At 40.7% G+C, this 24,485-nt stretch overlaps 1 protein-coding gene across 4 annotated transcripts in view; it reads left to right on the forward strand.

The window, feature by feature from the left end:
* DENND2B (DENN domain containing 2B) overlaps positions 1 to 24,485 on the forward strand; it is a 151,948-nt gene that overhangs the window by 15,854 nt on the left and 111,609 nt on the right. Inside the window, exon 1 of one of the 4 annotated variants that reach the window (XM_082341418.1) lies at positions 3,037 to 3,060. The exons of the other annotated variants lie outside the window; for them this stretch is intronic. The gene's annotated coding sequence lies outside the window, so the exon portion shown is untranslated. Of the gene's footprint in view, positions 1 to 3,036; positions 3,061 to 24,485 lie in introns of those variants that run through there. 4 annotated transcript variants of the gene reach the window in all.

Below are 24,485 nucleotides of genomic sequence, written 5' to 3' on the forward strand. Positions count from 1 at the left end.
TCTTTTATGATATCATTTTTTAAACTTAAATATTTACTCAATCTGGAATTTATTCTCCTATAAAATAATAGTAATAGCTAATATTTTTGAGTGCATATTATACACCAGGCACTAATGCCAGGCACATGCTTTACATGTAATGACTCATTTAATACGTTCAACAAACCTGTGATGTCGGCACTGTTATTTTCTCTGTTAGTATCACTGTGAAATTGACTTGTTGACTGTTTGCCTGGCTAGTAAATGGCAAAGACAGAATTCAGGTTCAAGTATTTGAACCCCAGAGCCCATGCTTTAACTACTCTGCTAACTTTATTTTTGCCAAGGAATTGTCCTAATGTTATTTGTTAAAGAATCCATTCTTTCCCCACTGTTTTGAAAATGCCAATTTTAATCATATGGTAAATTCATTATATATATATATATATATATATATATATATATATATATATATATATGCACACACACACACTTAGGTGTGTTTCTAGACTTTTGTTCCATTGGGCTGTCTGTCTTTTATGATGATAATGCCAAACTGTTTTAATTTGTGTAGCTTAAAGACTATATTCTCCTCACCTTTGCATCCCCAGTGCCTAGTAGTGACTGTCACCTTGTAGATATTTAATGAATATTTGCAGAATGTTGTAATCCTTGGAGGTTCATGGATAGAATTCAGAGGGTCTGCAACTTGGGTAGAAAAAATTATATCATCATTTTCACTGACCCCTTACTGAAATTTAGTATTTCTTTTAATTATGAGTATAGGCAATAGAGCACAGTAGTAATAGTACTACCTGTGACTTTGTCACTGATAGAAATCATAGATATTTGCCTAGGTGAACCCTAGGTTAAGAACACTTACTTTACTGTGTTTCTTTCTTGAGGCTGTTTTATCACTGTGTCTAATACCAAGGCAGAGCTTGAGACTTAGTAGATGCCCAATAAATATGTTAATTAAAAAAACTTTAAATTTTCCCATATATTCTTATCCAGCGTCAAATATTATCAACATTTTGCCAACTTTGTTTTATCTATTTAACTCTCTCATCATTTCTGGAATTTTAGTTATTTTACCCAATAATATTTCAGAAAGCATATCTAACTGATAAGGACTTTAAAAATATATAACCACCAGAAATATCATTTGATATCGCTTATATGTGGAATCTAAAAAAAAAAAATGATACAAATGAACTTATTTACAAAATGGAAACAGACTCACAGACTTACAGCTAATGAATTTATGGTTACCAGGCGGGGAAGGGTTGAGAGGGAGGGATAGTTAGGGAGGTTGGGATTGACATGGACACACTGCTATATTTAAAATGGATAACCAGCAAGGACCTGCTGTACAGCACAGGGAACTCTGCTCAATATTCTGTAGCAACCTAATTGGGAAAAGTATTTGAAAAAGAAAACAAAAAATCTTGTGCAAGTTAAAAAAAAAAAAAAAAATATATATATATATATGTATATATATAACCACTCTCATCACATTTAACAAAATTAGCAACAATTCCTTAATATCATCTATTACCCAGGCCACATTCAGATGTCCTCAGTTGTCTCAAAGATGTCTTTTACTTGAATTGGATGTTTGCATGGGGATCTACACAATGCCCACACTTTGCATTTGGTTGGTATGCCTCTTCTATAAATGTCACTGACATTGTATAAATTACTTGTTAGTTTATCTTCATGTTCTGATACTGCTCCTCCTCTTGTCTGTTGCTTCTTACTTTTTGTATATTTTTACTAATGACTTATTCTTGACAATTGTTATTTCCCTATTTAGCATTTTATTTATCTTTTTAATAAGAAATTGTTGATTGTGGCTATTTGATCTTATTTTTTAAACTTAAAACATTTAAGTCTCACAAAGTTGTTCTTTGATCTATATGTTGGACTTGAGGTATGTGATGGGTATATTTCTTAATTTGTTTTCATTTTCTCAAGGCATCTTCTCATCTTGTTAAAAAATTTGAGGTGAAATACTTTCTCAGAGCTTTTTATACATATCTGGGCCTTAATTATGTCCTCTGCAAAACTGGAAGAAATTCAAATTTGGGTCTTCTCTATACGCAGAGTTTTTTCTTCTCTTCATACTTAAAAGGTATGAGAATGTCATACATAGTGTTAGTTCCTCATTGTTGATTTTGTTTAGGATTCTGTAATCTTGTTTTTGGACCAAACTCTTTAATCGCTTCTGGACAGTTTGCTTCTGTTAAAATTCTGATTATAGATTTGAGGTCATTTGTTCAAAGATTTCTGTTATTTGCAGGTGGTTTTCTGAGCTGCATGCCTTCTCATGATTGTCATTTTTTGCATTCTTTGAATCTTTTTTTTTCATTAAATTTTTTTTCTGTATATTATGTCTTTTTCTGATTAGCTTTTTCTGTAGCATCATTTCTATTTTTATTACATTCATCTATTCATTGATTTAGTATGGACCTTATGTTTTTACTATTTCTTTTGCAGCCTGTACTATTTATATAGTCAGTATGATAGTCTGTTTTATACCTCGAGAATCAATATCAGCCATTCTGTAAATTTGATTGATTGTTTACTGTGAGGAAGGCATTCAGTTAAAGGGATTGGCTTTGTTCTTCTTTTCTACCGTAAGGCTTTTTTTTTTTTTTTCCTTTGACTCATATCTTTTTCCTGTTTATTCATTTTTGTAAGTTTACTTGTTGATCCTCCTTTCATAGTTTCAGACTATTTTGTTTGTACTGTATTTACTGAGATTTGTGAGAAGTCCTTTTCAATATATTGAGATTTCATTTCAAGCTCATTATAAAAGTTAATGAATTGGGCCATTTTTAATTTTGTGATGGTGAATTTAATTAACGGTCACTTAATTACAAACCCCTCATTTTGGAAAATGACTTTGTATAAGAGAAATGGAATTCTGAATTCCCATTTCATCTTTGTTAGGATTAACTTGAAGGAAGAGCCCTCCAGTGATAAGAGAAAGCTTTTGATAGACGTGGTTTGTACCTGAGAGACACACCATTTGGTCCTGTTTCTGGAACGCTGGCTGCTTGGTTCTACAGCCTCCAGGTCTGTGAATACAGTTGTACTCAAGATGTCCCCTTTCTCAGTCACTCTTCTCTCACTTTACAAAAAGAAGACATAGCATTTCTCATCCTGCATATTGCCGTTTGTGTGCTGGCTGTGTGAAAACTTCCCAGTTGGCTAGCAAAGGAGCAATTAAAAATGCTTTTAGAGAAAGTGAGTGACTCTGAGTAACAAATCCTTTTCCAAATCAGATGGTTTTTAGTTTTTGCTTTCAACAAAATTGAAAGAATTGTCAGTTGGTAGATCATTAAAAATAATTTTTGATGATAGACCACTGTCTAATTTTGGCATTTATCTCAGGAGTGCAAAGGTTGACTGATATTACTGTAACAAAACTTCCTTCATTCCTGTCTAGTTATTTATGTAAACAGAGTTTCTTGGCACTTGCAACTATAAAAATGGAAAATTAATGTATTTGCAATACAATTTTACTTTTTATATTTAATAATACAAATTTGTAATATGTTTTGATCAATTGTATATTATACAATTGATATATTATACAATTGTATATTATACAATTGTATATTAATAACAAAGGTAATGAAAGCCCAATCCAGAAGAAAAAAAATTTTTTAACATTTAGAGCTTACTGTTATAGGAGAATTTAAAAATTTATATATATCAATTTCTATATAATACTTATAATGCAGAGAAGTATCATAGGCTTACCAGTAAAATATTTTCAAACGTAAATATTAGGGTAAAATTCTGAGGAGGAAGTAAAAATGATAAGTGTATATGGAGAAAAAAGAATGGTATAAAATTTCATGTTTTTTTTAAATGAATGATGGTAGATTTCAAATCACTGTGGTATTTAGATTTCATTGGATTCATTTGGATTCATTTAAGAGAGTAACGTAGTAATTTTATTTTAAAATGTCAATGTTTATGATGTGCCAGAAGGTATATCTCTACTACTATCTGTGATGCAAAAATGTAAACGTTGATTTAAATATATGGAAGGAGTACTTGTTTTGCAAAATTCACTTAGGGCATCTTTGAAAAATGAACATTTACAATAGAGTATGATAGCGAGGAAAGGGAAGAATAATAAGGAAAAGATGCAAAGGAAGCCCCAGCGTCAGAGAAAGCAGCTAGAAGCGGTGCTGTGGAGAGTGAATCTTGAGGGACTTTTGGAGCTGGCTAGCATAATAGAGGTGGGAAGGCATTCCAGGAAGAGGGAACAGTTTATGCAAAAGGCCCAGAGGTATAAAAGAACGTGAAAACTTTGGGGGAGATGGCAGGAGTGGCATGAACCAGATGGCGACTTAAAGCCAGCCTGAAAGTACACTTTGATGGCCCGAAAGGGAGATGCAGTGGGGTTGGAGGTATGGGGAGGGAGCTCTTGGCCAGGCATGAGGTAGTGAGGGCAAGAGCGATCCACTAATGGTGCTTCCTTCCCAGTGACTGTTTTCCTTGTTGGTAATCTTCTGTTCCTTCTTACAAATGTAGAGATCCTTGTTTACATTTTGCTAGGGGAGTAAAATGAGGCCCACCCAGGGTTTATTCCTCTTACAGGTTTTGTTACCTTAGTAGCAATGGGCAGACTGAGACTAGTGCTAGAGTCCAAGGGTTCTTACCCCCTTTGGCCACCTGCTTGGTTGAGGTCATTTGCTTGTCATTTAAAAGGGTGACTCTAATTTTGGAATTGAAATTTGAGATCTTTGGACCAATAAATAATTTTTTTTCCGATTTATGAATTCGTTTACATGAAACACTTTTACAAATTTCTGCAAATTAAATCAAGCTTAACATTTACATTTACTAAATAACCCTTGTTATAAAGAATTCAACTGTGTAAAATTCTATGGTCCTGGAAAAGGTAGTATGTGAGGTCACTCTTCTGGCCCATCTGGTACTGGGAATTCTTTTGCTTTCCTGATGGAGAGGCTTCCATTAATAGGGATCAAAATAGGAGTACTATAAAATGAGGCTGTATGTAGTCTTGAAAAAATTGATTATGGTTTTTTTGTTGCCTGTTTGGAACATTTGTTCAGCAAAGTACTAGAGACCTGATTCAGTATTTGCTCAGAGCAGATTGAATGAACTCCAAAAGGGTTGATTCGATAATACACAGAAACATGAGGTGGTGAGATGAGTGGTTTTTCCACACTTTAATATTTTCCAGGATGACACTGAAAGCCCTGCCCTTAGAGAACCCTGAGCCACCTAATTATTTATTCTTCTAGGCTCTTAAGAAGGAGAAGAGGGAGATTTATACCATAAAGTAGGTACCCCGGCCTTTCCAAAAGAGCCTGGAAAGGAACTGTGGACAGCTATGGAATGTAACTAGCAAGGCAAGGTAAGGAAAGCCGCATGACTTTGAGTTCTTGTGGGAAAAGGTTGTACTTGGCTTCATTATTTCCAGATCTCTGTTTTCAAAGAACTCTCTGAAAAGCCTAGCTCTTGGGGGACAGTAGGAGGGAATGCTGTCAAGCAAGAACTGAGTCAGTGCAGGAGACCTACTCTGTGCCAGTCACTGCTTGATACTCTCATAAATTCCACTGATTGTCTTGAAGAGGAGGAAATCATGACTCAGAGAAATCAAGTAACTTTCCCAAGATCCCACATTTGAACCCAGGCTCATTTGATTCCAAAGCCCTTTCCACTACATTGTGATGATGCTTTGTGCTGAAATCATGGAAAATGAGCGATCTTCTGGATTGAATTAGGAAACTCATGGTATCCAGCTAACTGTTCTGAAAAACTCTGAGTATGCTTTATTTGGAGGCTTTTGGGGAGAGGAGTAATGCTGGTGAGGAGAGAGGTCTTGAGGGGGAAGATACTAGGAATTCTTCAGACTGTGTCTGTTTCATGTGAAGGGATTTTGTGCTGTGGCATCTAGTCCTTGGTGGTTTGAAAGAAATGGCTCCTCAATTCATTTGCCACCAGTTGTCTCTGTGGGGGAAAATGGGAAAAGACTAGCATACTATAGGATATTAATTTCATAAAACACAGTTGTTTGTTTATTTATTTTTTGAGGCCAATATAGAATTCCTAGATTTTAAGATATTTTTCCCAGGAAAAGAGGCCAAAAATAAACAAAAACCCCAAGCCTATCATCATCACATCATATAAGAAAGGACATTTGAAAACCAGATAATAAATTAAAAACAATAAATAAAATAGGATAATAGGGCAGCTCTTTGCAAGAAAGCACCTAATTCTCCTCTTTTACAAAATTAGGTTAGATTTAAACTATTTTGAATCAAGATAAATTACAACATAAAATTTATTGATGTGTTTGTCAGTTTGGGGAATTTTTATTTGTTAGTACAACATCAGGAGAAGCTTGACTGTCCAGCTTGTTTCACACTTTATTTGATCACAGTTACTGTTGATAGTGCATTTCAACAGGTATGTTGATGAAAACAGCATCAACTGTCAGAGTAATTCACACAACATGGAATATTCTGGTGAATGGAGAGAAGGGGGTAAGTTGTTCGGCTTTTAATTCTGTGGCCAGGCCAAGGAGAAAGCAGAAGTCATAGCTCTGGTGTCTGACTGGTGAGGGCTCCAGGAAGAGTGCTGCCAGAACCTGTCTGCGACTGGTTCATGTACCAGGCCAGGGCTGCACAGGACCCTTACTGCCCACTGTGGATCAGGTAGGAATTTGAGAGGGATGCTGTACATGATAAAAACTTTCATCATGGCCTGGCCCAGTATTTAAGAGAACCACTCCTCTCAAGGAATTATCCTGTTTGGTTCTCCAAGATAATCTAAAGGCAGAGGCACAGACAAAGGCCCATTGTTTTCTCCAGGGCAGCTGTTTATTGCATCGGAGCTAGGGAGGAGTGTGGGAAGCCTGCAGGCCTGTGGCCTAGGTGCTCAGATTTGGAGGTGGTCCTGCTGTTCCCCCTGGTTATTTTCTTCTGATTCTCTCTTGTGGGAACTTTGGGCAAACTGCATTTTCCTCCAAGCAGTAAAGTCTTAGCTTTACCTTCTACTTGGTCTCTGTGCCCGGGAGTTTTTGTGAACTCTCTGCCTGGGAACTCGGAGGAAAAAAATGACCTAGAGCAGCCTGGGAATTCCCCAACTCCCCCAGGCTGCCTCTCTCATCCAAGGGAACACCTACCTTCTGCATTTCCACGGCCATGCTGGGGAAGTGTGTGTTTTGGCCTCTCTGGAGAAGGGCACATTAGCTTCCCTTGGCCTGTTTACATTAGTTTGGTCCTTTTTGCCTTTGATTACACATGAAGCCTTGGGGTGGGGGATTTCCCTGTTTCCATGGAGTTCTCTCCTTCCTTTTGTCTGCCTTCTCAATTTTTCCACCTGGGGAAGAGCTGCCCTCTCCACTCCCCCCCGTCCTTTTAAAATACTTTACTTGGGGCTTCCCTGGTGGCGCAGTGGTTGAGAATCTGCCTGCTAATGCAGGGGACATGGGTTCGAGCCCTGGTCTGGAAAGATCCCACATGCCGCAGAGCAACTAGGCCCGTGAGCCACAACTACTGAGCCTGCACGTCTGGAGCCTGTGCTCCGCAACAAGAGAGGCCACGATAGTGAGAGGCCCGCGCACCGCAATGAAGAGTGGCCCCCACTTGCCGCAACTAGAGAAAGCCCTAGCACAGAAACGAAGACCCAACATAGCAATCAATCAAAATAAATAAATAAATCTTTAAAAAAAAAAAACTTTACTTGGCTTAGCTCCTTGTCTCATAGACTTTGCTTAGTGAGTGAATCAGTTCACAATCAGGAAGCAATTCCTCTGTCTCCTAAAATTCCCTTTTGCTGTGTTCTGTGACTATTAGACCTTTTCTCATTTGCCCATCACTGCCTTAGTTGTCAGTACTCTCCTTCAAGAAAGGGAATAGTCTTCCAAGCCCAGAGGCTGGATGGCTTATTGGAGCTTATTGAGCTAAGGTGTTGATGCAGGATTTCTTAGTTCTTTGGGATGTGTGTCTTGGCTGCTCAAATAGAACGTAAACCTGTTGAGGGTAAGAGCTCCAGGTTCTTTCTTTCCCTTTCCTCCAGCCGGAGTGTGACCACCAGTGGCCACGTTTGCTGGTGAGGTTACCTTGTCCTTGCTCCCAAGGTCAGCCTGCCTACCGAGAATGCAGGCACAGCCAACAGCCTCTCTGAGGCTGACCTCACTGTGTGCTCTCTGAGATAACTGGTCACAGCAGTGCTAGAGAAAACCCTTTTGCCCCCAGGGGCAGTGGTAGAAGGCCTGCCTCAGACCTCTTTGTTCTGTTGTGGAAGCCTCCCTTTTCTTTTTGTTCATTTAACACAGTTGAGGAGTCCTATGCCCTTTGAAGCCTTTTCTTTCTTAAAGGTTCCTGGAAAGCTCAAGTGGCCTTTCCTTGGGGGTAAGAACTTTCCCATTCCACAGCTTTCACACTCTTTGGAGAGTTTCTCTCTTGCATCATCAGGTAGATTTCTTTTTCTTTTTTTTTTTTTTTTAAAGCCAGTGGACCTAGTTTTGTATAGTGACTTCTGCTCCCCCAGCCTTCTTTCAGCTGAATGATCTGGGTGCTTTTCCTCCTTTTGGAAGAACCTTGTCTTGGTCCCTTGAGCTCCCTTCCAGTTCTACTAGTGATGCTCCGCGGTAGTGCTTCTCGGCCTCTAGCCTTGAGTTCCTAGGCGCCCCCATCTCACTCCCATAGATTCCTGTCTTTATGACTTGATATTGTGATACGTTTTCTTCTGGCTTCTGTTTGGTCGGTTCTTAGATGACAGTCTATTTACATTCACATTTAGATCTAGAATCCTATTTTTAAATCTCAACATTAAAGAAAAAATCTGATTCCTTTGCCCCTAGCTTGTCCTCAGTTTAAGATTGCATTTTCCCTCTTTTGTCACCCATCTGCTGGCCTTTGCAGTGGTTTTCTCTTCATTTTCCCTGTGTTCTGTGCCTACCTCACTCCCACAGTCTTCCCCTCCGGCGTAGATCACAGAGGAAATATTTAGTTAGTCTCTGCCAAACATTCTGGCTGTGTTGTTTTGCTTAAGAAGACATGCAGATAAACTGTTTTGATTCTTGGTCTTGGTGCTCCAGGGCAGATGTTTCTCCTATAACGGAGGTATTGTGGTCAGTTGGAAAGAGTGCTGGACTAGAGTTCAGAGAATTGGATTCTAATCCCTGCTGTGCTACTAATTTGCGGTGTGATCTTGCGCAAGTCACATTTCTATGTCTCAATTTCCTTTTGTCAAAAGGGACCTTATGATAAAGAAGACAGGAATCTATGGAGATAGGAACCCAGAGAGTAAGCCTGGGGGATCAAGGAGAGTAGATGGGCTAGAGGCAGAGAACCGTGACCATGACTGTCATTAGTGGAGCCAGAAGGAAACTCACATCCAAATATAGATAAAATGAGTATGTCTAGTCACACTGAAAAAGTATAAACTGTGATAACAAAGTGGTGGAAATTCTCTGGCAAGGATGACTTCAAGAGATAACTGCCTTGTCCACCACTGGGGCTGCTCTAGGTCCACACCTGTTTGCTGTCACCCTTGAGGTGTGGGAGGCTGGGCCTTTTGCGGGTTCAGTTCCAGAATTCTGCCTCCCACCTTCCACCTCCTTCATAAACCCAGAAATATTTGAAACTCAGCCCAGATCTTCACCTGGCTTTGATTTCCTCATCATGTGGAGAATGGTCCTTGGAAGTTGTAGTTTCCAGAAACCTTAAATGTTTGCTAACATGTCCAACTTCTGCATTTGTTGATCACTCCTTCTGTGCATGGCTGCGTTCCAGTTCTTGTGCCCTGAAGGTGGTATGGTTTGGTTCCAGCAAGGAAGGGGGGGATATTTGGGGGATCCTATCACCAGGAACTAGGAAATAAAAGTAAACAAAAGAACTGAGAGATGCCTCCTTGGTGTTCGTGAGAGGCAAGTCTTCGAAGAAGAACAAAGTAGTTTAATGTCTGCCTATGTAAACCATAGCCCTCACACACATACTCAGATAGGCAGAGCTACATTTCTTCCTGATCTCTCCCTGTCCCCTTCTGAAATGATTCTGGGATTTAATCAGGTCTTGCCTAGTTTATACTTTTTCTTGCCAGTTAAAGATTTGTGTTGGTTTCCTCCAGTGCAGATTTGGAAGACAATCTCCAAAGTCTTTTGCTGCCCTGTGATCCTTTGTCAGGCATAATCAGCAGAAACTTTGGTAAATGAGTTCAGAGGAATACTTGTCCCTGCAGGGTTAGTGATAAGGACCTGCACTCACTGTTGCTACACCCAACCTCGGGAGGCTCTCAGGCTGCTGCACCTTGCTAGAGAAAGTCATGGAACTGAGTAGACTAGTTCTGGGGAGAAGAGTTACATAATTGACTCTGTATGCGTTCAACTGGGACTTCTTTGCTATTCTGCAATCCTTTAATTTATCTTAAGTCCCTGTGACATACACCACAGTGCTCCTTTCTCTCTCTCTCTCTCTCTTTTTTTTTTTTTTTTTAATGTACTCTATATGCTCTGACTCCATCCTGACCCTACATCACCAGTGAGGATGCCTTCTACTTTACTGGGACTGTTAGAACTAGATGACATGGAGCTCTGGGATAGTTCCTTTCCTTTAGATAGCTAGGTACTCCAACTCATCCAGCTCCAAGAGAACAGGCATAAACGTTTCCTATAGGCTCTATAGATGTGTTTGTTGTGAATGCCAGCATCATCTGGGCGAAATAATGGTTTGATTTGGGGCTTGATAAGAGTTGTGAGCCCATGTCTGGCTATTTGGTACTTTCCCCCGTCTCACTTGTTCTTAAACCAACTTGTCCTAGGAAGATGGCCCAACTGATAGCTGTCACGTAATGCCCGATGTATCCTCCCTGCCACTCCAGCCCTGGATACTCACAAACCCTCTGCCTTCCGTGTTTCTCACGAGTCATAGCTCATATTTCCCCTTCAGGTAGGTGTTTTTCAAATCCTACTCACATCCTCTTTAACCTTCTTCCTCCACTCTCTTTCTCTTCTACCTATTTTGCGTAGTTACCTCAAGAAATACTCTCCTTGTCCCCTTCCCTCTTTGATTGTGGAGTGAAAGCTAGCCCCAGTCATAGCTGATAATCATGACACAAAGAATACTTCAGAAAGGAAAGTCACACATTTGGGAGTGAAATGAGATGATGTGAAGAAACAGTGCTATCAGTCTTGTCCTTGTGAATACCTTTTGGAATCCTTAAAAATACCTATCTTTCAATTAATCTGTCCTTCTTCCAGTACCACAATTTTGGGATATGTAAAAATTATTTAATTTTATTTCTCTTATGTTTTGTTTTATTGCAAGTATTTATTTACACAGGTAATTTTTCTTGTATCTTTATATAAACAATATTTTAACCATGTTCAGTAATGAGCCTATTTGGGCATGCAGCTACCATATCTAATATTGTTTCTTTGGGAAAATTTCTTCAACTTGTAAAGGTGACTGACTGACAAAGGAGTGTTCAGTGCAAAAACAATCTTCATCCTCTGGCCCCTAAGGGTGATATTGCTGTGGAAGGGGCCGACTCCATTCCTGTCATATGGAGAGGAAGAAAAGTGCTTCCAAAGGAGGCCTGGTGCTCCATCAGGAAAGCTGGGTCCTTCCTTTGGTCTGAGTCTCTGCGTGGCAGCTGGAGGTACTGGAGTGTGCCGTGCCTGACTAAGCTCTTCTCTCTCCCTCTCCCTCTCTCTTTTTTTTTTTTTTTGCTATGTGTAACTTCAGGAAATACTTTAGCTTAAAGCCTGAAGACGTCCCCCTACTTTGAATATCATGATCCAATTATGACAGGACCACATTCTTGAAACATGTTGTTTAGTGGAGTTAATTGAATTATCTGCTCCTATTCTTGAGTAGGAAATAATACATTCTTGTTGTGTTGCTGTGTCAGGTCTTAAATGGAAAGCTTCTAGTTTGAAGCTGTGTCTATTTCCAGTGGGATAAATCTGCTGCCAATTTATGAAAACTGATGCTGTCCCTGCTCTGTGTGTAAACTGTAGCATCTCTTTGTGGAATGAACAATTCAGGAAAATGGAACAATTTTTTGAATAAAATTCCAAGCTCTACTAGGTTCCAAGTGACTGAGAATTTCCTGTTAGAGTGGGAAAGTTTATCCATATGTTTTTGCCTGGGGATAGTATATGTCATGTAGTTCTAAAGAAGTAGGTCCGTAGCTGATTACCTCTTCCTTTGTCTTTCTTTCTGTGGTGCCCAGAGATGGTTTGAGCTCATCTTTGGTCTTGTCTCTGCAAAAAGCAGCATGTATTTTGATCAAGGTACGGGAGTAAAACCTATGGCCGCAGGGCAGGGTGAAACTAATGATTTGTATAAGGAGCAAACCTTTCACCTTTGTCTCACTGGTACCAGGCTGTAAGTAACTGAACTAACTAGCTCCAGACACTTATTTTGCAATTTTGAGGTGAGGATGGGCAAAATCCCAGAGGCTGCGAGGCAGACATGTGGCTACCAGAGCGGTGACGTCAGCTGGTTTACTGGTGCTGTGGAGGAAGGGGGGATTCCAGGTGCTCAGCCTCCTTCCTGCACTTGGGGGTGTCTAAAGCCACCCCCAATCCTATTGGCAGACAAGGCCTTTGCTTGGGAAAAGCCTTTGTCTAATTCTTGCCTCCTGCTGTCCCCACAGGGACCTGAAGTTGGAAAGGGTCTTGTAACCTTGGCTGTGGGAACAAAGCTTTGAGGAATGAACAGACGTGTATGTCTGTATGTGTCTGTGTGTATTTTGTGTTAATGCTGACAACTGATGAGGGTTTCCAAACTGGGGTTAGATATGAGAGGAGAAGGAGAAACGTTGTCTGGGTTTTTGGGAATCTGTATTAGGAATTGCCCTTTTCTTGGAAGGGAAAGCAGTTTATGATTTAACTCATTTTTCAGTTAAAATTATTTGATTATTTTCGTTTGATATGTTTAATGTGGCAGATTAATATACAACAGGAAGGTGTTCCGAATCACCTCCTTTCTATGTTCTGCTCCTTCCCCTATGCTTATCCTAGAACAGAGCCTCACAAAGCCATACTATGTGACAAATTGGAGAAGGCGCGTCTGCAGGGAAGATCTTCCTCTTTGCTCAGCCTTGCCTCTGTATGGGTTTCTGGGAACTGTGGTGGGGCTCCTTGGGAAGCCTACAACTCACAGTAGGAATGGAAGAAGCTTTGTGTCCTCTGGAGCATGACAAAGAGAACAGAGCTGGGAGGCACTGGAGCCTGTGAAGCCCATCTGCTGACTAGCTTTGTTTTCCTGTCAGATGTTGGGTACCTGCTCTCGTTCCACCCTCCTCCCCCAAGATGTGGAAAAGAATGAAGCCCCTGCATGGAAGGCAGGTGGTAAAGCCACCAGCAGAAGCTTATACTAGGTGGTTCAGACATCCCCATGCCAGGCCTGCCTTGGGTTCCTTTGGGGCCATCAATAGCTTCGGGTTTCTCTAAGACTCTTGCTCACGTTCAGCGTAGCCACTGCTTACTGGAAGCCATCTGGGGCCAGCCCAGGCTTGTTCTGTCCAGACGTCTTCCCACCACGGTACTTTTCTCGTCTTTTGGGCTTTCAGATATGAGGACCTTCAAGGTCTCTGAGCTGCTGAAGTCTTTCTTCTGAGAGCCTAGTTCCTCCCCTTCTGGGCCCAGGAAGCTGTGGTAAGCTCTTGGTTTCCTTCTCTGCTGGGCACTTCTGGGAAGCTGTCTGCATTCCTTTCTGCCTAACTCTCTGCCTCTGGGGCTCTGTGGGGTGCGGTTGCTTCGTGCCTCTGTGATGCAGAATGCTAGGGCAGTTCCATGGAGACCAGCCCCTGGAGATAACCAGGAGTTTGAATGTGGAGTTGCCCTTTCTTGCAGTCCTGGGACCAGGAGCTAGCTTTTCATGGGGTGCGGTGTGGTATTGATTCTCCTTAAAACTTTCTCTGACTTGCTTCCCTGTCTCCTTGCCACTCTGGAAGGAAGGGGGTGAGGAGGAAGATTAGTGCTCGGTTTCCTGTGATCTTTTGGCTCTGGAGATGGGTGCAGCAGATGCCTTTTGTGAGGAAGGAGCTTAGAGGCAGGTAAGAGCGTCTGTCTTCTGGGTGTCTTTCCAGTCTGGTTACGTTGACACTCTGGGTGGTGACAGCACACGTTAGCATCCCTTGGCAGGGATGGCCAGTCAGAGTGCCCACCTCCAGTTTGTTGGCTCCCTGAGGATGAGAAGCATTTTTGCAGTCCTCAGTGGCATGGCCTATAGAGGTGTCTATGTGCTGACAGGTTACAGAGCCTTCCCATGGATGTCCTGCCTCTTTGGCGCTTGAGAACAGATGGGGCTTAATTTGAAGCAGACCTCCCTCAAGGGCCCAAATCTGAAATGTATATTACAAAATCCCTGCTAGTTTTGGCTCTTCCTCCTTCTGCATTTCTCTCTTGCCTTTACCTTCCCATCACTGTCAGGGATTGTAAGCAGCTGCTGCTATCATGCTGACTGATCAAGACTGATCAGGGTTAAGAATGGAGCTAAATATAACTGTCTAAATATAACTAAGTATTACAGAGCATCCTGCTCTGATGTGCTGAGACTCATCCTTAGGGAAGAAGTTGATTTGAACCCATGATAGAGGGTTCAAACAGAATAGGTGAAAGTTGGGAGGAAAAGGTGGGAAGGTACTTCAGGAGTTGGGGGAGTATTGATTCCACCCCTTCCCTTCCCCACTCCCCGCACCCCCAGCATTTCCTGCGAAAGGTCAAGGGCAAAAGATCTTGCTTTTCAGCCATCAAACAGTCAATAATACTAGCTGAATTTTTCAGCTTAACCAACATTGTGATTCAAATATTATATAAAGCTTTTTTTCTCACCGAGGGAATTTATCATTTATTGGGAGAGACAAAATTTGTTAAACAAATAGAGAACATAGAGATCTTAACTGTGTTTGGTTACTAACTGTGAATGTGTTTATAGTTCAGAAATAAGAAGGTTCTTAAAACTATAGGAAAACTTTCTTGGCGAAGGCAGGATCTTTTCTGATCTTTGAAGGTTGGATCGACTTTATATAAGCAAAGGAGAGGTGTTCTGGTTGTGGAGAACAGCAGGGACATAGAGAGGGTGTGGCTTTCCAGGGTCCCTGCGACGACGATCTGCCTTGGTGCTCAGGGGATGGGAAGAGAGGCAGCGAAAGTGGAATTTTGTGGGAAGCACTCTTGTGGAAGAGAGTAGGCTAATTTTGGAGAGGACAGAGATTGGCAGTAAGGAGACCCACCAAAGAGTATGGGTCGTCCGCAACCGGAATAGAGAGGAAGGGGGTGAATCCTAGAGAATATTCAAAAGTAGAATAAGTAGGACCTGGACATGGGATATTAAGGGTAAAACTGAGGGGAAAAACAGAGGATGCCAACATTTCTGCCCTGTGAGAGTTGACCATTACGATATCTTATCTTATGTTTAGGAAGTGCTTTTCAAAGCACTTTTTCATTCAGTAAGTATCTCAGAGTTGTCTGGGCTCTTAGAGTTCATCTAATCTGGCTTCATTTTCCAGATGGGGAGGTTAGAGCCAAGAAAGGAGAGGGTACTATTCGCAACTCACACAACTATTTAGTGGTATAATGGGACCTCCAATCTTGGCCTTCTATCTCCTAGGGGAAATTTAAGACAAGAGAAGCATGGAGGAAGGAGTCTGGGGTCAGAGAAAAGTCCTGTCTAGTTAGGTGACATTAGGTGATTACCAGTCTCTCTGCGCAAAATGAAGCTTATTCAAGAAGCTTCAGACTAGATCAGTGGTTCTACTACTAGGAACTCTTTTTGAGAACCAGTAGATAAGACGGACTCCTTGGGTCCTTCTAGTTCTGAGATTCTTAAGAGTGCATGAAAATAACGTATATGAAAAGTATTGAATTGGGTTTCCTCAGAGACTGTGGCTGGTTTCCAGGGTGGTGCCTTTCTAAGGGAATTTCAAGAGTAATTTGTTTCCACATGATTTTCATGTTATATGCTGATCCCAGAACCTAACTACCGAAGAGGACACACTCTGCTGTTAGTAGGCTGTGGCCAATATTTGAACTCAGTATTTGCAGAGTTATGGCTGTTTGTGTTATCCACATCCTCTCCCCACCTCCTCTTAAAATACACACACACACACACACACACACACACACACACGCATGCATGCACTTCTCTCCATTTCCCTTTTCCTCTTTCCTTTTTTATTTTTTCTCCTTAACTATTTTTCTAGTCTAATTCCCCTTCCTCCATCTCTGTTCTCTCCACTCTTGTCTGTCTTGTCTAGATAACTTCCTGTGTTGGAGCAACTTCCTCTCTTGGTTAAACTCAGACATGACTACAGCATAGCACCTTGGAATATTCTGTTTTGTCTCTATTCCCTGCTGTGATGGCTGGTGCTCAGTGATCGAGCCGGAATCTGGGAGTCATTCTGGACCCTCCCTCACCTCCACAGTCAATTACCCTTCACGTTCTTGCTTTCTATTCAAAGAGCTCTTGATCTCCCTCCTTGTGTTCATTCTCACCGCCCCATACAGCAGGAGACAGAGCAGAGAGAGAGAGATCATGTTTGAAGAAAGAAAAATAGAGTTGGGGTCACCTTCACTGTCCTTAAAAACATTTTGCAAACCTCTGCAGCCCATTTTAGTCTCCTCTTTGCCTCTCACAGCTCTCACAGCTGTCTCTGGGTCTCTGACCCTTCGTGATTGGCTAGTGGCTATGTTTCTGCGGGCTGTGTTTGGAGAAATCCTGAGTCTGAAGAGGAACACTAATTTAATAAGCAGTGGTTACTCTCTTGGAAGCACATAGACACAGTCATGCCTCATTTTCTTAGTGGATTTTTCCTGAGTAAACTTCCCCTCCTCAGCTCCTGTGGGCCTTTTCCTTGGAAGAGGTGTGTCCCTGCATTACTGATTGCAGATGTTATCTGCATCGATGATGAGTGGCTGCAGTCTTTCATCACCTTGAGGACTCTTAACGTGGTTGACTTCCTTTGCTTGCTTGGGTTTGAGGAGAGCCAGTGTCTCCCAGTTATAGCTTCTGGAGTCCCACAGCTTGTGAGAAAGAAGTCTTCTGCTGGCAACTGCTGTGCTGGGGACGGTAGTCCTTGACCTTTTGTGTGTTTTTTTGTTTGTTTGTTTTACTCTGCCCTCTTCCTAATAATGCTGTCATTAGCAACGTTAGCTAACCCGTTACATGGGGTATAGACAATCATGTTCACCCAGGTAAGGAATATAGACTTTCTGAATTTTTTTCTGTCCTTCAAAGGCTAAGTGGTACTCAGATATGTTCTTTGACATCCCAGGGAGTAATGCTCAGGAATTCCCCCAGATATGCTATTCTCAGACTTCCAAACAAGCTTCCTCCTGTTTCTGTCCTTCAGGATCTTAAATTGCACTCTTCTCTCCCTCCACGTTCCTGTTTTTCCTCTCATCATCTCACCCGTTCTCTGTGTTGATCTCTAAGTGAATGAACGTTTATAAGCACCTCTTTTTATACAAAAGGCAAACTAGCTCTATTTTACATAAAAATGGGATACACCTAGTGTATGTATTGTTAAGGAAGGAGCTAATCATTGCATAAATTAGAAACGTCTAGGTTCCTGTCCTTGGGGGAAAAGAGAGAGAAGGGTTTAAAAAATGGCATCTTCTACCATAGGACATGGAAGTTTATTTAGTAGGACACTCATCTGTAGACCAGGGCCACCATCCATGTCCCTAGGATAAGAACTGAATTTTGAGGGGCCACTGCTCTTCTCTCCTCCTGATTCTTCTTAAGTCCTTAGAAGCACTGTAGTTTCTCATTACGGGAGATATGCTGGTATGTATACGTCCCAGCAATGCCTGATGGAGCTGAACTGCTGCATTCCTACTGTCTAATGTTTCAGTTACAACAGTCAAAGCCGAGTCCTTGCTCACAACAGCTATCAGATGACAGCTTAGTATAGAAGGTTAAAGATCCACAAGAATTCACTCTGATGGTTAAAAACATCACTTTGTAATTCTGATCATGATGAACCATGGTTTGGGGAGATGATGGGTAAGAATTGTTTGGATTCCTGAGCTTCTCTGCGTCCTCACTAGAACTTGTATGGTCAGAGCCCCAAATGAGAGGCTCTGATGTGAGTAGTGGAAGGCACAAAGGGCAGATCAGGCAGGGCTCAGCTGTCTCTTCTTTCTGTGAGCTTTCTTTATCTCGTCTAGCCACTAGTTCCCAGAGATGACTCCATGGGGAGTAAGTGATGGGGTAGTTTTTTATCTTCCTGTTCTGTAGGGGGACTTAAGAACTTCATGAACCAGAGATGTTATCTTATTTCTCAATTTAAGGGACTCCACAGACTTGATTTTCTTTTTCTCTTCAGCATACTTGCCTGGGATATTATTAGGACCCCAGTTACCCCTGGGTCTGCAAATATAGTGTGTGTCCCCTGGTTACACTATTGTTCTAACCAGAATGGAGCAAAGTAAGACATGGACCTCATTTGACCTGGACTCTGTATGTCGGTCAGTAAACTCAAAATCACATGGACTCATCAGTTGACTCATATTGAACCATTCCTCAAGTGTCTTTCACTTATACCATTTTTTTTTTTTAATTCAAACAGAAAGTCACAAAAATTTACTTATACCATTTTCATCCTGTTGTCATGCAGTTTTTTAAAATAAACTTAAGTGTAAAATGATATCTTTTGTCCTTTTAACATTTAATCTTGTTATACTTAACCTATGGTTCTAAGTTTGTGGCGGCCCTTTTTGGGGAATTATCTCTAATATGTTAATTTTCCCTCCCAATTAATTTGTTATATGCATTTTTGATAAGCGTGCCTTACCCGAGTCATTGATAAAAAAGGGTGACCAGGATGGGATTAGAACAGATGGGAATGTCCAGACTTCTAGGAGTTCCAGAGTACTCCTTCGTAGTTGATACTGATCCATTTTGCTCTTCCATTTGGACCCAGCTGTCCTGAGTTACCAGATTGTGCTACTGCCAGTGCCTTCCTGTTTAATCCATAAGATCAAGAGAGATTTTTCTGAAGTCCAGATAAATTGTGTCCTGGCATTCTTTGATATATGTGTGTGCATATGTATGTGTTTGTTTATGTGATACATAATATATATCATATGTAAATATATATTATGTAAATATGTGTGCATATTCTTTTTTAAACCCCCAGACTATTATTTATAGACCACTTACTATCTATTGCTGAGTGTTTTACATATATTATCTCCTTTATTCTCTACTATAATTCCATGTTAACTTTATTAAATAAAAGTAATGACTTTAGCATGACTTTATTTAATCTCCAGTGATCAGTGCTTCCTTCTTTATGTCCTTGCTACTTTTCGTGTTTCATATACTCTGTTCTGGAGTTTTGCCTATGATATTGCCTATTTAATAAATACTTATTGAGCATTTGCTGTGTGTAAAGAAAACACTGCATTATAGCCTGTTGGAAATTCAAAGATGGATAAGAAATGGTCCCTTTGCTCAGAAGAGCTTATATGTGATCTAAAATATGAAGGCATAAACAATGGCTTAGTAGGGGGGAAAAGGGAAATCAAGAAAACACACTTAGAGAGTCCTGAGTGTGAATGGAACGCTGAAACTAGCCCACCTACAAAGTTCTAAATGGAAGTCTTTAGAAGCCAGGTTCTAACATGTTACAACCTGTTTACAAAAATGGAAGGTATCCATTTGACTGATGGTTTTAAATCCTATCCCACACTTTGTTGGAGTGTCTGCTTGAGTTTGAGGGTGAGGAGAGGCAGACCAGAAAAAATGGTCCACTTTTGCAATCTTTCATTTTAAAAATATTATTAAAATATAGAGTATATGTTTTTTATATGTACAGTTTAAATGTGAGTATTCATGTATCTACCACCCAGCTTAATATAGAAAACATTACCATTAGCTTTGAAATCTCCTATGTACCCTTGCCAATAATTGCATTAATTTTAGAAAATAAATATATATTAAATTGTAGAAGTAAAACAGTAACCGTGTGGCATATTTAGAACTTAGTAAGAAGGAAAAAATTGCTAATGTGGTTATTGTTTTGGTATAATTTCCTTTTTCGCTTGTATGTGTTTTCTACATTTTAATGTAGTTATAACTTTGTCATGCAAAATTAGCATTGTCTGATACTGTTAAAGTCTTCACAGTCACTTTTTAAATAAATAATACGTGTATGTATTGCAAATTCAAAAGGTACAAAAAGATGTACAGTGAAAAGCAAATCTTCCTCCTACGTTCTTTCTCTTTTCTTTCCCTAGAGCCGATCACTGTTACCAGTTTGTGGATTATAGTCATTTCTTTTAATGGCTGCACAATTGTCCATCTAGTGCAGTGTTTCTCAGACTGCAGGTCATCATTAGTGGGATGGGGAATCAGTCTAGTGGGGATCTACAAGCTTTGTTTGTTTTCTTAATGAAATAGATTAGGATAGAAAATGGCAGAGAGCATCACACATAGTAAAGGTAAGTATTGTTTGCAGAAACTTTTTGGTTCAGTTTTGTATACATACACACGTGCACACACGCTCTCTCATACATGCACATTCTGTATTACTATATAAAATTTATTTTTTAGTATGGGTAGTGGTCAAAAAACACTTGACATTTACCAATTTAGTAATGACTCACATGGAGTTTGTTTCTAATTTTCATTATTATAAATAATGCTGGGAACACGCATTTTTTTCCCTCATACTTGGGCATTTTATTCTTAGGACAGCTTCCCAGAAATGAGGCCACTGAGTCAAAGGATATGAGCATTTTAATTGATCTAGCCAAGGTGCTTTCCAAAAGCTATATCCCATTTACTATTTAATAAATGCCATCTGTACTTGGTTCAGGATAGGTTATCTTTATTTCAGTACAGACATTTTTTCTATGCATTATATATGTGGCATATATATATATTTAACAAAATGGGATAATTACTTTTTCTCCAAGTAATATAGACTAAACACTGCCCATTTTAGTAAATATTCTTCTACAGCTGTTCTTCTTATTCTGGGGCAGCTTTCCTTGGAGGTAGGGTTTGAAGGGTGGCCACTCTTGCTTCTCAAACTTGAGTCATTCTTACCCATGTTTATGATATGTACCATATATACTTTTATTTATTTATCTTTAAATTAGCTTTTACAAGACTTTTTATTTTTAAATAATTTTAGACTTGCAGAAAGTCTGCAAAGACAGTACAAGTTCCCCTAATCTAACATAACTATGGTATACTTATCAACTAAGAAATTAACGTTGGTATAATGTGAACTATAGCCTTAATTGTATTTCATTAGTCTTTCCCATTAAGGTCCTTTTTCTGTTCCAGGGTGGAATCCAGGATCCCACATTACATTTAGGTGTTGTGTCTTAGTCTCCTCCAGTCTATGGCAGTTCTTCCGTCTGTCCTTGCCTTTTATGACCTTGAGACTTTTGAGGGGTACTGGGAAGGTATTTTATACAATGTCCTTTTATACAATGTCCCTCAAGTTGGTTTGTTTGATGTTTTCTCATAATTAGATTAAGGTTATGGATTTTTGGGAAGAACACCACAGAAGTGCAGTGCCCTTCTCATTGCTTCATGTCAGGGGTACATGATGTCAGTGTATCTTATTACTAGTAATGTTAACTTTGATCACTTGGTGAAGGTAATGTCTGCCAGGTTTCTCCACTGACAAGTTCCCTGTTTCTGCCTTTGTAATTAATACATATTCTGAGAGAGATACTTTGAGGTTGTGTAAGTATCCCATTTCTCTTTAAACGTTTACCCACTAATTTTAGCAAAACAAAACTAAAAGCAAACAAAAAACATATATACCTTCTTTAGCATTGGTCTACTCAATGACTTCAGTGAAAATGGAGTTAATAGCTGGTTATCTTTTTTTAAAAAATACACATTAAGATAAATATAAGAGCATTAAAAAATTTTTAAATGTTCTTATACCACTTGTAATCATCTTGTATATATGTACCACACCTTGAAAACCTTGGACCACCCTGAGGTGCTAAGCGCCAAATGGTTTAGGTTCTGTGGTGATATTGTTGATCCCTTATTTGTTAGATCGATTAGTTGGTTGGTTTCTTTAGTTCATATGTTAAAAATTTATTAATTGTACTCGGTACAGAACCCTAAACTAGGCTTCAGAGTTACGACATAGGCTAGTAGGAGAAATGAGCTGGATAAGCCTTGGTGCACTAAAATACGAAAATATGAACTAAATATCACTAAAATATGAACACGGCAGATGCAGGAGTAGTAAACTGTTCCAGGGAGTACAGGGGGTGGAGGTAGAGAATCCAGTCCAACCTGGGAAAATAAGGGGAGACAGTATGGAGGAGGTGATATTGCTGGACCCACATTTCCCGCAGCTTTGCCCAGATCTTATTCTAAGGGGTACTCCTTTCTGAGGCTCAAGGTATTTTCTTGGTTATATCATGGAAAAGCTGTTTGAGTGCACATTCCTCTTATTCCTCCATCTCCTTTTCCTTCACTTTGCACCCTACCTCCCTCCCTCATCCTGAAGCTTTAGTCATGACGGGTAAGATCTTGGTTGAGCTTGGAGTTCTGAGCCAAGTAAACATGAGAAGCCCATTCTGGAAGGGTAAATGGGGCTTCTAGAGGGGGTCTGGGATACTGCCTCCTTGGTCCAGTTGTTTCTGGCCCCAAGACTGTGTTTATGTGGCCCAGTGTTAAAATGCTTGGACTTAACAAGGGGCAGTGGTCAGGGGCCTGTGGATTTGAGAGAGTCCAGATATTAGCCCATATATGCACTCTGTGACAGATACTCCGAGGGACTGGATCAAGGCACTGAGTACCTTGTGTCCTGGGGATCTGAACTTTGAGCCTCATATTGAGGGTTGTGAGCTGAGTGGAGGTGGACTGGGGCTAGAAGGCTGGCGCACAGGGGAGTGTGCTCAACCCAGCATGAAGAGGTCCAGTAGCCGCTTCACCACAGGGCAGTGGGATCTAGGATAATTATAGGCTGAGCCCACGCTCTCTGAGTTCAGAGCCTCAGGGTTGGAGGGGAGTAGGTGGGAAAAGGGTTGGAGGCAGTTGGGATTAGGTCAAGAATAAGGACCTGGAAGAATTTCCTACCATAAAATGCCAGGACTTGAGCAAAGAATGGGTTTTTCTCTGTTTTCCCAGGAAGGCTGTGAAGCAAAGTATGTGTAGCAGTGGCCAGCACACTGAAGGTCCTGCCAGCTGTGGCTCCCAGGCAGAGGAGGGCTGGAATTGCTATCTGGAGGAATGCGTTTGTTTTGCTGATGCAAAGGCCCTGGTAGAGCCCATGAAGAGACTGCTTGATTGGCAGTAAGCAGATTGTCTTCCAAGAGAACTTCGTTAGATATTGCCAGTGCTTCTGCTTTGTAAAGGCTGCTTTGTCTCAGAATGATGGCTAGGAGTGAGTCCCAGGCAGAGCTGCAGTCTTCTTCCAGGCACTTCCCAGGCCATTTCCTAATTTCCCCATCCTGTGTTTGGTGCCTTTCTTCTCTTAGGCTGGCTGTTCTTAGGCAGGGAGTCTGAATCTCCATCTTTTCCTCTAGGAAAGGTTGCCTTATGTTGGTGATGATCTTCTTCTATCTGATCCCAAGCAGATGACTCCAGAGCCCCATGGGGTTCTGCTGAAAGGATTAGATGGAGGCTCTGTAGCACCTGAAACAAGAAGTCTTTCTGCTGCTTTGGACTCATTCAGAAAGCAAGGGGACTAGGTGACTAGGATAGAACCATGGGTCTGGGTGACTGCCAAAGAACAATGCAGTAGAACATTGAAGCTAGAAGGGACCATTGGAGAACAGCTAGTTCCAACAGCCCAATAGTCCTCTCATTACATGCAGGAAAAAGCGGAGGCTCTATGGGGGACAGGGACTTGCTCAAGATCTCACTGCCCTGTAACCAGGACCTGGACTCCAGTCTGATGACCCTTTTCTCTACTCCTGAATTTTTAGTTTTTCCCTTCTTAACCACATTGCCACTCAGCGGTAGAAAAGGAAAATTGTTAAGTTCTAAAGAGCTCTTGTGTAAACCTGCCTACTCACATGGCAACCAGAGCCCTGTGTAGGAAAATGCGCAGGACGCATGGGTAGCACTGGGTGTCTTCAGCGGACATGCTGCTGGACCCCAGTCAGGTGGGCACTGGGAGCTAGGCTCCCTAGAGGCATCTGAAGTTATACTGCATCTCTTAGGCATTCTAGGGTCCAGCCAGTAATATTGAGATAACAGCTTTCTTTTCTTGAATTCCAGTGATCCCAAAGTAAGGAGTGACTTTAAAAGATTTATTCTGCTCCTGTGTTTTCAGATTTGGCATTTCAGTTTTTAAAGGGGCAAGAAAAGACTATAATCTCTTCTAGTGACCAAATCTAGAATCTAATGATCATATACACACATATATATTAAAAAAAAAAAAATATATATATATATATAAAATTTTTTTTTCTTCTCTTGAATTTGAGTGGATAGACTAAGTCTATCCACTCAAATTCCCTCATCTAATGGAGGGGACAGCTGTTTCTGTGGGTTTTTTTT

The sequence above is a fragment of the Balaenoptera borealis genome (genome assembly GCF_965194805.1).
Source record: "Balaenoptera borealis genome assembly, chromosome: 11".
Lineage (NCBI taxonomy): Eukaryota > Metazoa > Chordata > Mammalia > Artiodactyla > Balaenopteridae > Balaenoptera > Balaenoptera borealis.